The 13,301-nt window shown below is 41.4% G+C and overlaps 1 protein-coding gene across 10 annotated transcripts in view; it reads right to left on the bottom strand.

Annotated features, from left to right (window-relative positions):
- Window positions 1-13,301, bottom strand: part of LOC125458468 (atos homolog protein B) — a 203,212-nt gene that overhangs the window by 67,417 nt on the left and 122,494 nt on the right. For all 10 annotated transcript variants that reach the window (XM_059648730.1, XM_048543777.2, XM_048543785.2 and 7 more), the window contains one exon: window positions 4,330-4,442. The gene's annotated coding sequence lies outside the window, so the exon portion shown is untranslated. The remainder of the gene's footprint in view (window positions 1-4,329; window positions 4,443-13,301) is intronic.

Raw genomic sequence — 13,301 nt, 5'->3', positions numbered from 1 at the left:
TACACAGAGTATTCAAGATGTGGTCTCTTTTGTATTGCTCAAGTATTACATCCTTACTTCGTGGCTCAGTACAACTCAAGAAAGAACAGTATCCAACTAAATAAAAGCAAAATACTGCAGATGCTAGAAGCCTGAAATAATCCAAGTGCTGGAAAAACTTGGCAGGTCTGGCAGCCACTGGACAGAAAAGCAGAGTTAATGTTTTGAATCGGAACAGTTGGTAAATTGTGGGTTTTTAAATTCTGATAATAGAGAGTGAGGCAAAGCAAGTGGCTCTGATGGTGAGGGTGCCTGGAGCAAAAGACAAGGTAGTGCTATTGGTGATAATGGAATGATAGTGATGTGTGATGAGTGAAAAAGACAAGATGTTTGTACAGCTTGGGGGAGGGCATGGTGTAATAAAAATAGAGGAGAGGGGTAATATTTTGAAGCGGTTTCAAAAATTGGCCCTCCAGGTTGCATTGAGCTTCATTGGAACACTGCAGTAGGCCCGGACAGAAGAGCTAGCATAGGAGCAATAGCATTGATTGAAATGGCAAGCAACTGAAAAGGTCAGAATCATTCTTACAGATATTAGTCACCTTAACTTGTTGTAGCTGCATTGAAACATTTTCATGATTCACATTAGAACACTAAGATCCCTTTGCACTTGACATAAATCTGAATTTCAAATATGAAGTTGTATATTTTGGTCAATAACAAAAGATATTCTCTGTTAATCGGGCACAGAGAGTTGCAATGGGACCTACACATATAGATATACGACATCAATATCAATAATTAGTAACATACATATTGTTTATTCTCAAAAAGAAAATTCATTTATATTGCACATTATGATCTTATGCCCCAAGACCATTTACAGCCAATTTTTGAAGTGTAGGCACTGCTGTAATGTAGGAAACCAGGCAACTCATGCAACCAGCCAAATTATAATAGCCAGCTCATTCATTTTTTGACGTTGGTTGAATGATTAATATTGGCCAAGATATAGAGAATAAAGCCAATCCTCTGGTTTGAAATCACCATAGGATAACTCACATATATTCGAGAAGGTGGTGGGTGTAGTTTCTCATTTGAAAGGATTTGATTATGTAACATTTCCTCAATACTGCATTATCATGCTTTATTTTTGGGCACAAGTCAGAGGCTACAATAGTACACAAAGGAGAAATATGGACCGGAAAGAGGAAAAGACCAATATAAAACTGCAAAAAACATGAATGCAATGTTTTGTGCAATGTGCCACTGGTATTTTAGATGGCCTTAGTTTATTGGCAAACTTAAAATTTCTTATCAACAATGTGCTGTCAATTACCAAATAATGTTGGCTGTCCCAAATCATCTTGTGCCTTCAAAACAGTCCATGTGACAAAATTAATGAGAATTTAGAAAGGTGTGGTAAATCATGAAGGGGAAGTCATTGTACAGATTTCAAGGTTAGATTGCACTCAAGTAACTTCATCCACATTTTTCCTTAAACATGCCAACATTTTCCTCGATCCCCACCACAAATTCCATTCTTAAGTCCCTAGTTCCAGTCTTTGGGAGGTGAATGTCACTATCCTCCTTATTGCTTAATGTAGTTCCAAGTTTTGTGATGTCTGCAAAATATGATGGTGATATCATGTTTGGAATAACCCATGTATTTTGTAGACTCCATTATAGAAAGGAAAGGTGTGATGTTCAACTTGGTTTTCCTACATTTAGGCTGTATTAGTACTAGCATATTGTTTAGTTACATCACTTACGAGCACCTTATCAGTCTTTCACTTGACTATTTAAATTACATTAGGCTGCCACAGTGAAGCTCAGTTTTAGGTACCCAGTGACATCATAATGAGGTTATGAAATCATATAGGACAGAGCGAGGACGTGGAGATGGGAACCCAAACATAGGAAAGTGTTGAAGTACATTAAAAAGGTGAATATTATTTCACAGAATTATTTAAAATCTTACATTTGAAAAGGATATACACACACAAGTAAGCAGGAATGAGAGAGATCATCCACTTTGGATCCAAGGTAGATAAATCAAATATTTTTTGAAAGGCAATAAACTAGGAACCATACAGAAGTTAAGCAATGTTGATGACCAAACAAGCTAAGAAAATAAATCAAGAAAGCTAATGGAATTTTGAGCTTAATCTCAATGTGGCAGGAATAAAAAGAGGAAGAAGTTATATTTCAGTTATACAAAGCCTTTCTTTTACTTATCCAAAGTGTGGAATTCAATTTTTGGCATCAAATCTCTGCAGGGACATAGTGACCTCAGATAGGATGCAGCACAAATTTAACAATTCAAAATGTTAAATTATGAGGACACGTTAAATAAACCTGGCATGTACTTCGGCACAGAAGATTGAAGGTTGGTCTGATCAAGGGCTTAAAAACATTAGTGATTTGCTATCATAGATTCATAAATACATATTTCCTACGGTGGAAGATTGAAAAACAAAAAAGTTCATCATGAAATTACAGCTTGGTTATTCAGGAGCAAAATCAGAAACCACATGAATGATTCCTGCAACTCACTCTTCCAAAATATGGATGCTGTGACAATTAGAAGTTTCAAGGCAAAGAATTTTTTAAAAATAAAAGGTAACATAGGATATAAATGAAAAGCAGATAAATGGAGTTGAGGTGTTTAGATCAACCACAATTTAATTCAACAGTGGAAGAGGCTAGAGGTCTGAATGGCTTCATCCTGATCCAAATGTTTGTATTTGGGTGCCAATTAATACCCCTCATTCTACCCAATTTACCACATTAAATATTTAATTATAGCAGAAGCAGGGATCTGGTAACCAGCAGTTTCACATACTTACACCATTAAATAGTTGCAAACAACAACCTAAGAATATTTGGTGCAGCATACAAGCAGAGCAAGAGTAACAATAGGAAGTTCCATGCAAAAACAAACTCTGCTCATCCCCAAGAATGATTTTAATGTAATTAGGAGTTTTGAAAGCAAATTTTAAATGTTTGCAGAGTATTTCAGCTGATGGAAGTTTCTCTTTCCATTTATACATCTCTTACCTCAATATTTTCTGTTCCTTGCTGAAAAGGGATGACTCATTCCAGTTTTCCAGTTTCACAACAGCTCGCTAGTAACTTACCAAGTAGCTATTCATATGACACCAGGTAACAAGTAGATGCAAGTTAGTTGACTACAACAGGAGTGTGGAGGAGGAATTCACAGTAAAGCCAAATATTATATCCACACATATTCTATACATGTATTTTCTACATCAAAAGGTCATGAACTATCCAGAAACCAGAGGTTTTTTTTACAAAAATTGCCCCAAATATGCATAAGGCTAACAAGGCAGCTCATTGTCTCTCTCATTACCGCCAGAGACATTAAAAGTTATTTGATTGATATGGAAAAGTTGCATTTAAGGGAGATTGGCAAGGAACAGAGGATAACTGTCCCTTAAGATAAATTCCTTTTCCAGGTGTGAGTATACAGCTACCAGATGTACTGATTCTAAATCTTTCCCTCCTTGTTTTGGAGACAAATAGGGAAACTGTACTCCTCTCAGGTAGAAACGCAGAACTTTCCTGAATTGCATGGTTAAGAACCACTATATAAACACCTTTAAAAGAGTGTTTGGAAATTAAATATAATTTGGTGCATCACACAGTAAAATGCACCAGAATACAAAATGTGAACCGTGACCAAAAGAGCAAAATTACATCAGCTCAGCCTGTAAACTGAACCTTGACAGCACATGACAATTGAACAGATGACTTTTGTTCAAGTAGTATTGTTTACCTTTTCAAAGCTTTCTTTCTGCACTATTACCAAAGTTCTTAGTTTTCCATTACCACTGTCATTATAACTGCTGAACTTTATACTGTTTTCTGTTCCTGTTCTACATTTTATAGAATTATTATTCCAGGCCAAGGATATGATAGGGACAGTTGATAAAATATATTGACTTTTAGAGACACAGAATAACCTTCTCTCTTTAAAGGGGTTTAGCCATATTGTAACTGGGCCTAGGTAGTTTGCTTGGAGGACAAAAGTGCAACCTGCTCATCCATTATTTGCTAATGCAGTTAGTCCCTCAGTTGGCAGTAATCTCACTGTGACATCAGAAGTCAGAAATGGCCAGTCATTAGGCACCAACACTGTCCTTTGAATGAAGTTATTTGTATTCCAGTGACTGTGTAGTCAAGTCAAAACTGATCTAATATCGCTAACTATCGTTTAAATCAAAACGCTACTCCTGGTTAACAGCATAACAAATTAGGTTTTCTGAAAGCATTTGTTATTTTCAATAGAGGCCTTGGTGATGTTAATGTATAAATTTGAGTACCTACCTGCAAGGCAAATCGTTCCTGAGCCAACTGATAACAAAAGGTATAATGGCTGTTTGTCAAGCTGAAGAATCAAATCCTTGGTGGTCATTCCAACTGCAAGACTAAACCAAGACCTGCAAAGGATGATGGTACAAAGGAAATTAGCACTAGTAATTACTTTATGAAATTGTAAATTCACTATAGAGTTACACAGCACAAAAACGACTGTTTGGTCCAACTTGTCCACGCCGACTAGACATCCCGATCTAACTTGGTTCCAATTGCCAGCATTTGATCAATATCCCTCTAAACCCTTGCTATTCCTACACTCATCCAGATGCCTTTTAAATGTTCTAACTGTACCCGCCCCGCCACTTCCACCGGTAGCTCATTCCACACGTGCACCACTCGGCATGAAAAAGTTACCCCTCAGGTCCTTTAAAAATCTGTCTTCTCACCTTAAACCTATGCCCTCTTTTTTTGAGCTACCCCACCCTAGGGAAAAAGACCTTGGCTATTCACCAACCATTCTTGTCGTGATTTTATAAAACTCTACAAAGGTCACTGCTCAATCTCTGATGCTCCGAGGAAAAAAGTGGCTAAAAAGCCCTCTACAGCCTCTCCCTATAACTCAAATCCACTCATCCCAGCAACATCCTTTTAAAATCTTTTCTGCACCCTCTCAAGTTTAACAGTATCCTTCCTATAGAAGATAAAGCGTGAAGCTGGATGAACACAGCAGGCCAAGCAGCATCTCAGGAGCACAAAAGCTGATGTTTTGGGCCTAGACCTTTCATCAGAGAGGTGCCCTCCTGATGAAGGGTCTAGGCCTGAAGCGTCAGCTTTTGTGCTCCCGAGATGTTGCTGGGCCTGCTGTGTTCATCCAGCTTCACACTTTGTTATCTTGGATTCTCCAGCATCTGCAGTTCCCATTATCTCCTTCCTATAGAAGTTTACACTTGTGTTTGTTTAACTCAAAAATAAATGACAAGAAATATTACTTGTTTGGAAATTAATTAGTCTGTAGAAGTACATTGCTCGGAATAATTATTAGAATAAATTTAAAATGGTAGAAATAACTTCAAAACATTACTAAGCCTAACACATCTAGTGTCAAGGACAATGGAAGAGGCCATTTGGTAGTTCACTTCTAGAAATATTTGTGATTGAGAATCATACCAAGCTTCATGTTTTCGCACAAAGCACATAATGTTTGCAAAATTTGTCTAAAATCCATGACATGTAAAATTAACTGGAGAATGACCAACTGGACCATTGAGATCCTAGCAGTGAGCAGTGCACTATTTCAGCAAGGTAACAGGACTCCCAGCCACCAAAATGTTGCACAATAGGTCAAAAATAAAGCATAATTTAATGTTTTGACCAAGATAGAAGTGGTGCACCGTCATTCTCGGATTCCACAGGTTATTATTTTACCCAGGATAATAAAATGTGAGGCTGGATGAACACAGTAGGCCAAGCAGCATCTCAGGAGCACAAAAGCTGACGTTTCGGGCCTAGACCCTTCATCAGAGAGGGGGATGGGGAGAGGGAACTGGAATAAATAGGGAGAGAGGAGGAGGCGGACCGAAGATGGAGAGTAAAGAAGATAGGTGGAGAGAGTGTAGGTGGGGAGGTAGGGAGGGGATAGGTCAGTCCAGGGAAGACGGACAGGTCAAGGAGGTGGGATGAGGTTAGTAGGTAGATGGGGGTGCGGTTTGGGGTGGGAGGAAGGGATGGGTGAGAGGAATAACCGGTTTGGGAGGCAGAGACAGGTTGGACTGGTTTTGGGATGCAGTGGGTGGGGGAAGAGCTGGGCTGGTTGTGTGGTGCAGTGGGGGGAGGGGATGAACTGGGCTGGTTTAGGGATGCAGTAGGGGACGGGGAGATTTTGAAACTGGTGAAGTCCACGTTGATACCATGAGGCTGCAGGGTTCCCAGGCGGAATATGAGTTGCTGTTCCTGCAACCTTCGGGTGGCATCATTGTGGCAGTGCAGGAGGCCCATGATGGACATGTCATCTAGAGAATGGGAGGGGGAGTGGAAATGGTTTGCGACTGGGAGGTGCAGTTGTTTGTTGCGAACTGAGCGGAGGTGTTCCGCAAAGCGGTCCCCAAGCCTCCGCTTGGTTTCCCCAATGCAGAGGAAGCCGCACCGGGTACAGTGGATGCAGTATACCACATTGGCAGATGTGCAGGTGAACCTCTGCTTAATGTGGAATGTCATCTTGGGGCCTGCGATAGGGGTGAGGGAGGAGATGTGGGGACAAGTGTAGCATTTCCTGCGGTTGCAGGGGAAGGTGCCGGGTGTGGTGGGGTTGGAGGGCAGTGTGGAGCGAACAAGGGAGTCACGGAGAGAGTGGTCTCTCCGGAAAACAGACAGGGGTGGGGATGGAAAAATGTCTTGGGTGGTGGGGTCGAATTGTAAATGGCGGAAGTGTTGGAGGATGATGCGTTGTATCCGGAGGTTGGTAGGGTGGTGTGTGAGAACGAGGAGGATCCTCTTAGGGCGGTTGTGGCGGGGGCGGGGTGTGAGGGATGTGTTGCGGGAAATACGGGAGACGTGGTCAAGGGCGTTCTCGATCACTGTGGGGGGAAAATTGCGGTCCTTAAAGAACTTGGACATCTGGGATGTGCGGGAGTGGATGTCTTATCGTGGGAGCAGATGCGTCAAGATGACATTCCACATTAAGCATAAGTTCACCTGCACATCTGCCAATGTGGTATACTGCATCCACTGTACCCGGTGCGGCTTCCTCTACATTGGGGTAACCAAGCGGAGGCTTGGGAACCGCTTTGCGGAACACCTCTGCTCAGTTCGCAACAAACAACTGCACCTCCCAGTCGCAAACCATTTCCACTCCCCCTCCCATTCTCTAGATGACATGTCCATCATGGGCCTCCTGCACTGCCACAATGATGCCACCCGAAGGTTGCAGGAACAGCAACTCATATTCCGCCTGGGAACCCTGCAGCCATATGGTATCAATGTGGACTTCACCAGTTTCAAAATCTCCCCTTCCCCTACTGCATCCCTAAACCAGCCCAGTTCATCCCCTCCCCCGACTGCACCACACAACCAGCCCAGCTCTTCCCCCCCACCCACTGCATCCCAAAACCAGTCCAACCTGTCTCTGCCTCCCTAACCGGTTCTTCCTCTCACCCATCCCTTCCTCCCACCCCAAGCCGCACCCCCATCTACCTACTAACCTCATCCCACCTCCTTGACCTGTCCATCTTCCCTGGACTGACCTATCCCCTCCCTACCTCCCCACCTATACTCTCTCCACCTATCTTCTTTACTCTCCATCTTCGGTCCGCCTCCCCCTCTCTCCCTATTTATTCCACTTCCCTCTCCCCATCCCCCTCTCTGATGAAGGGTCTAGGCCCGAAACGTCAGCTTTTGTGCTCCCGAGATGCTGCTTGGCCTGCTGTGTTCATCCAGCCTCACATTTTATTATCTTGGAATTCTCCAGCATGTGCAGTTCCCATTATCTCTGATATTATTTTACCCAGCTCTGGAAATGGCCAATTGGAAGCTCTCTCTAATTCAGATTTAAAATAGAAAGATCATCAACTAAATACTGATTTATCATTATGCTGAAACTGGTTAACACAATTTGCAAAAACGAAAATTTAAAAATACTTACCCTAACTAACTAACACACACACACACACACACACACACACACACACAAACACGAAACAGATTTCTCTTCAGAGATTCACTCTGGGAAAGAACATTTTTGGCTACTATGAAGGCAAAGACTAGCAGATTTGAGTTGTTCAGCTGCCTAATCAGTCTGGTGCTCTGGCATATGTAGGCATACACCACCAAACACAGACAGCTGATGCTGGGATATTTGTAAACAGTTTGGTCAGGAAACAAACAATTCAGGATACTTCCTCATGTTCTTTTAAATTATTAAATCGGGTTTACAACAGGATTTTTTTCAGAAACAGGAGAGCTAAACCAGGAAGGTTCTTTCTTTTAATAAGCTTCATTCCACTTGGAAATCCAAACCAATCTCCAAAGCCTGCAAAACACTGCTCAAACTGAATAGTCATAAAACCCAGTGGTGAAAAAATCTTCAGGTGTTATTCTCCAAAGGGAGTAAAAGCAATTAAGACCAGCAATTACTTGGAAACGTGATTTCCAAGAAGTGTTTTGTTTAAAACAATGTGCCTTTGTGTATATCTTTAAAAGCTACAATCCCAATATCTTTACAATCCTTCAAATTCAAGTACATATTTAACATTAAATATTAAGCATTCAATAATCATGATTGAAAAATGGCATCATAACATTAGGTTAAAAGATGTGACCATGAGATATTACCCAAGTTTCCACCAATACCATTCCAGAAACTGAACTTAACCAGATTACTAATATAAATGCTCTGTTTACAAGAGTAGGTCAGAGGTTAGAAATCCAGTGGTGAGTAATTCACTTCCTGTCATCAAAGCCTGCCTACCAGGCACAAATCAGGGTGTGCTGGAATTCTCCTCACTCTACACTCAAGAAGCTTGACACTGTCCAGGTCAAAGCAGTCCATTTGATTGGCATCATACCCACAAACATCCACTTCTTCCACCACCACTCAATAGTAGCAGCGTGGAACATTAATAATAAGCAAACAGAAATTCACCAAGGTTGCTTGTATAATATCTTTAAAATTCAAAAGCACATCCATCCAGGAGAACAAGGCTACAAATAAATGGGAACACCATTACCTACAACTTCCCCTCCAAGCCACTCATCATCCTGACTTGGAAATACATCACTGTTACTTCAATATCACTGGGATAAAATCCTGGAACTCTCTGGTGTACAATACGATCAGAGGTATAGATACAGTGGACGGCCAGAGACTTTTTCCTAGGGTGGAGATAGCTCTTACGAGGGGGCATAGTTTTAAAGTGAGTAGAGGTAGATATTGGGGAGACGTCAGAGGTAGGTTCTTCACTCAGTGGTGGAGGCATGGAACGCATTGCTGGAGAGGGTAGTGGGATCGGCCTCGTTAGGGGCATTTAAGCAGCTATTAGACAGGCATTATGGATAATAGTATAAAGGTAGGGGTGGAGGTTAGATAGACCTTAGGTTTAGGGTAAAAGTTCGGCACCACATCGTGGGCTGAAGGGCCCGTACCATGCTGTGCTATATTCTATGCTCCCTCCGTATCAGCGGTGCATGTACCTACACAAAAATGGATTGCAGTTCAAGCTGATAGCTCACCAGCACCTTCTTTCTCTAATGCAACTAGAGATGGACAATACATGCTGCTCCAGCCAGGAGATGCCCACATCACCTGGATGAGTTTAAAAAAAGTTAGCCCAATATTTGCTGTTAGTTCACTTGGAATTTTCCCTTTTATTACGACGTTTTCCCTCATATTATGAAATTGAACTCAATTTGCAAGAAAAACGTGCATTCTTCAGTCCTGTTTCTGAAAAACCATAAAATAAAAACCAACAGAGCTGTGGATGCTGTAAATCAGCAACAAAAACAGAAGTTGCTGGAACAGCTCAGCACATCTGGCAGCACCTGTGAAGAAAAAAAAATGACAGTTAACATTTCGGATCTGGTGACCCAAAAACATTCTGGAGGAAAGGTCACCAGACCTGAAATATTAACTGTCATTTTCTCTTCACAGATGCTGCCAGACCTGCTGAGCTTTTCCAGCAACTTCTGTTTTTGTTCAATATTTTTGATGATGTCATGTTTCTTCAGAAGGAAAAAGTAGGATCACTAGTTTTTAAACAAATGCCAACTGGCTGGTGCTGATAAACATTGCAAAGGCTTCCAAATTTAGACTTTGTTACAGTTGAGTTTGTCACACAATTGAGTGGCTTGTTTGACCATTTCAGATGGCATAAAGCCATATTAGTATGGATCTGAAGTCACACGTAGGCTGGGCCTTTTAAGGAAGGCAGATTTCCTTCCCCAAAAGACATTAGCAAAGCAAGTCGGTTTTAAGAAACAAACAAACAAAACAGCAACGGTTACATAGTTACCATGAGGCTAACTTTTTTTTTTAAATTGCCAGATTTAATAAAATGCAAATTTCACCATCTGCCATGGCGGATTGTGAACTACATCTCCAAAACAATAGCCTAGTGATAGTCACTGCTACACTATCACTTTGCCAAATTTTTAAAAATGTATTCAACTGTGGGACATGGGCATCATTGGCTGGCCAGCAATACCCATCATCCTTGAGAAGGAAGTCATGAGTTGTCTTCTTGAACCTCTGCAGTCCACATGCTGTACATTGACCTACAATGCCCTTAGACAGCAGTGAAGAAATGGCAACAATGTTTCCAAGTCAGAATTGTGTCGGGGGGGGGGCTTGGAGGGGGACTTCCAGGTGGTGGTACTCCCCACCTATCTGCTGCCCTTGGCCTTCTCGATAGAAGTGGTGATGGGTTTGCCATGTTGTCACAATTACATGAAGCAAAGCAAAATAGAAATTGGCAGGAGGAAAATTAAAACTAATTCAATCATTTATGAAGGAGTTTCTATCACAGTCCTCCCTCACCCTACTTTCCAATTAAACCCCTCCTACCCATCTCCAGAGTTTCATGGTGCCAAAAGAACATGCTACAAGAACAGAAATGGAAACAACACAATAAAACCAAACTTAATCATGCAGTACTGCATGACAATTGCATTTGTAGACCAAGGGCTTTTGTTCTGGACTCCGCAATTATAGTTATAAAAGTACTTTTAAAGTACTTCTTCTTTAACAATGTACTTGGACATTACCTTCAGATTTGCGGACAGTTTTTCTGTAGCTAACTAATTCCTCCTCATTTTAAACACTCAATGACTACATTATTTGGACTACCACCTTGCAGTTTCTTAGAACTTCACTGTTTTTGAGCAAACTTTCATTAAGGTATTTCCAACATATCACGTGCCCAACTTCATGCTGAGTGAACCAGAGCTAGACATCAGACATTTATGAAATACAAATTTCTTGTACTTGTATTTGATGTAACCAAAATATTATTGGCACACATTTCAAAAATAGATTTGATTTGGATACAGGTATCAAAATTCACTTTTTCTCATCTTTCCTCTCCAAACATGAAACTAAAGTAAAAGTGGCAGCTTTTGACAAGGAACAATTTTATTCAATATTTGGTAAACTTTATGGCCTCAATATTTATTTGTGCACATATATCACAAGATAATCAAATCAAGATATTTGCAAGCCACCAACATGTGGCGTTTTCCCCTTCCTTGAGACACATCACAAAATATTTCAAAAAAAAACTTTCAAACGTCATTCAAAACCCCAAACAATGCTACTTAATGAATTCATGGCAGGCATTTTGTTGACCATTAAACATAAAACAAAGATCTACAAATGCTGGAGACCTGAAACAAAACACAGAAATTGCCTGGTCAGCCCAGGTCTGGCAGCATTTGCAGGAAGAGAACAAAGCTAAATGTTTGGAGTCCAATAACACTTCAGCAGAACTGCTAGCAGCCTGGAAAATATGGTATTTATGCTGAAAATGAAGCCTAATGAAACTTTAACTCTGCTTCCTTCTCACAGATGCTGCCAGACCTTTCAGCAGCCGAGATGATGGGAACTGCAGATGCTGGAGAATCCAAGATAACAAAGTGTGAAGCTGGATGAACACAGCAGGCCAAGCAGCATCTCAGGAGCACAAAAGCTGACGTTTTGGGCCGAGACCCTTCAGAGAGGGGGATGGGGAGTGGGTTCTGAAATAAATAGGGAGAGAGGGGGGAAAAGGAGACCGAAGATGGATAGAGGAGAGTATAGGTGGGGAGGTAGGGAGGGGATAGGTCAGTCCAGGGAAGATGGACAGGTCAAGGAGGCGGGATGAGGTTAGTGGGTAGGAAGTGGAGGTGCGGTTTGAGGTGGGGAGGAGGGGAGGGGATAGGGGAGAGGAAGAACAGGTTAGGGAGGCAGGGATCAGCTGGGCTGGTTTTGGGATGCAGTGGTGTGGTGGGGTGGGGGGGGTGGGGTTTAGATTTTGAAGCTTGTGAAATCCACATTGCAGCCCAATGGTATCAGGGTTCCCAAGCGGAATATGAGTTGCTGTTCCTGCAACCTTCGGGTGGCATCATTATGGCACTGCAGGAGGTCCAGGATGGACATGTTGTCTAAGGAATGGGAAGGGGAGTTAAAATGGTTTGCAACTGGGAGGTGCAGTTGTTTGTTGCAAACCGAGCGAAGATGTTCTGCAAAGTGGTCCCCAATCGTCTCCTCTATCCATCTTTGGTCCGCCTCCCCCTCTCTCCCTATTTATTTCAGAACCCTCTCTGATGAAGGGTCTAGGCCTGAAGCATCAACTTTTGTGCTCCTAAGATGCTGCTTGGCCTACTGTGTTCATCCAGATTCACACTTTATTATCTTTCACCAGCAATTTCTGTTTTTATTTTATTGACTATACCTGGTTGACCAAGAAAAGTTGGTGGTTGGCCTTTTTCTTGAATTGCTAATTATGCTTTAATAAAATTGATTTTTTTAAACCACTTCAGAGGTCAACAAATGCCACTCAAGTTGGTATGGCCTCAGTGCAAAAAAAAGGCAATTTTCCTATCTTAAGGGGCAGTGAACCTGTTAAAATTTGAGGGATATTCTGACAGTTTCATGATTACTTAATTTATTACTTCCAGGATTTTTGCAAACTTAAATTCTCAAACTGATATAATCATCTGACAAGAATTGATGCCCACAGCAATTTTAGTTCAGTCGTTCTGATTATTTGTTAACTGTTCAGTAATAGTAACCATTCAATTAATGTACCTACAGTTGATGAAATTCAAATTCAAAGTGAAGAGGAGGGCAAGAGAAAAGGAGAGAAACAGTAAGATTTAAAAGAGGGTGAAAATAGAGAAAAAGAACATACAACATAACAGCACAGTACAGGCCCTTCGGCCCTCGATGTTGTGCCGACCTGTCTTACCAATCTCAAGCCCATCTAACCTACACTATTCCATGTACGTCCATATGC

Source organism: Stegostoma tigrinum, chromosome 1 (genome assembly GCF_030684315.1).
Source record: "Stegostoma tigrinum isolate sSteTig4 chromosome 1, sSteTig4.hap1, whole genome shotgun sequence".
In the NCBI taxonomy this organism is placed as follows: domain Eukaryota; kingdom Metazoa; phylum Chordata; class Chondrichthyes; order Orectolobiformes; family Stegostomatidae; genus Stegostoma; species Stegostoma tigrinum.
The sequence above is the reverse complement of the archived record's forward strand: the minus strand, read 5'-3'. Positions and strand labels throughout refer to the sequence as shown.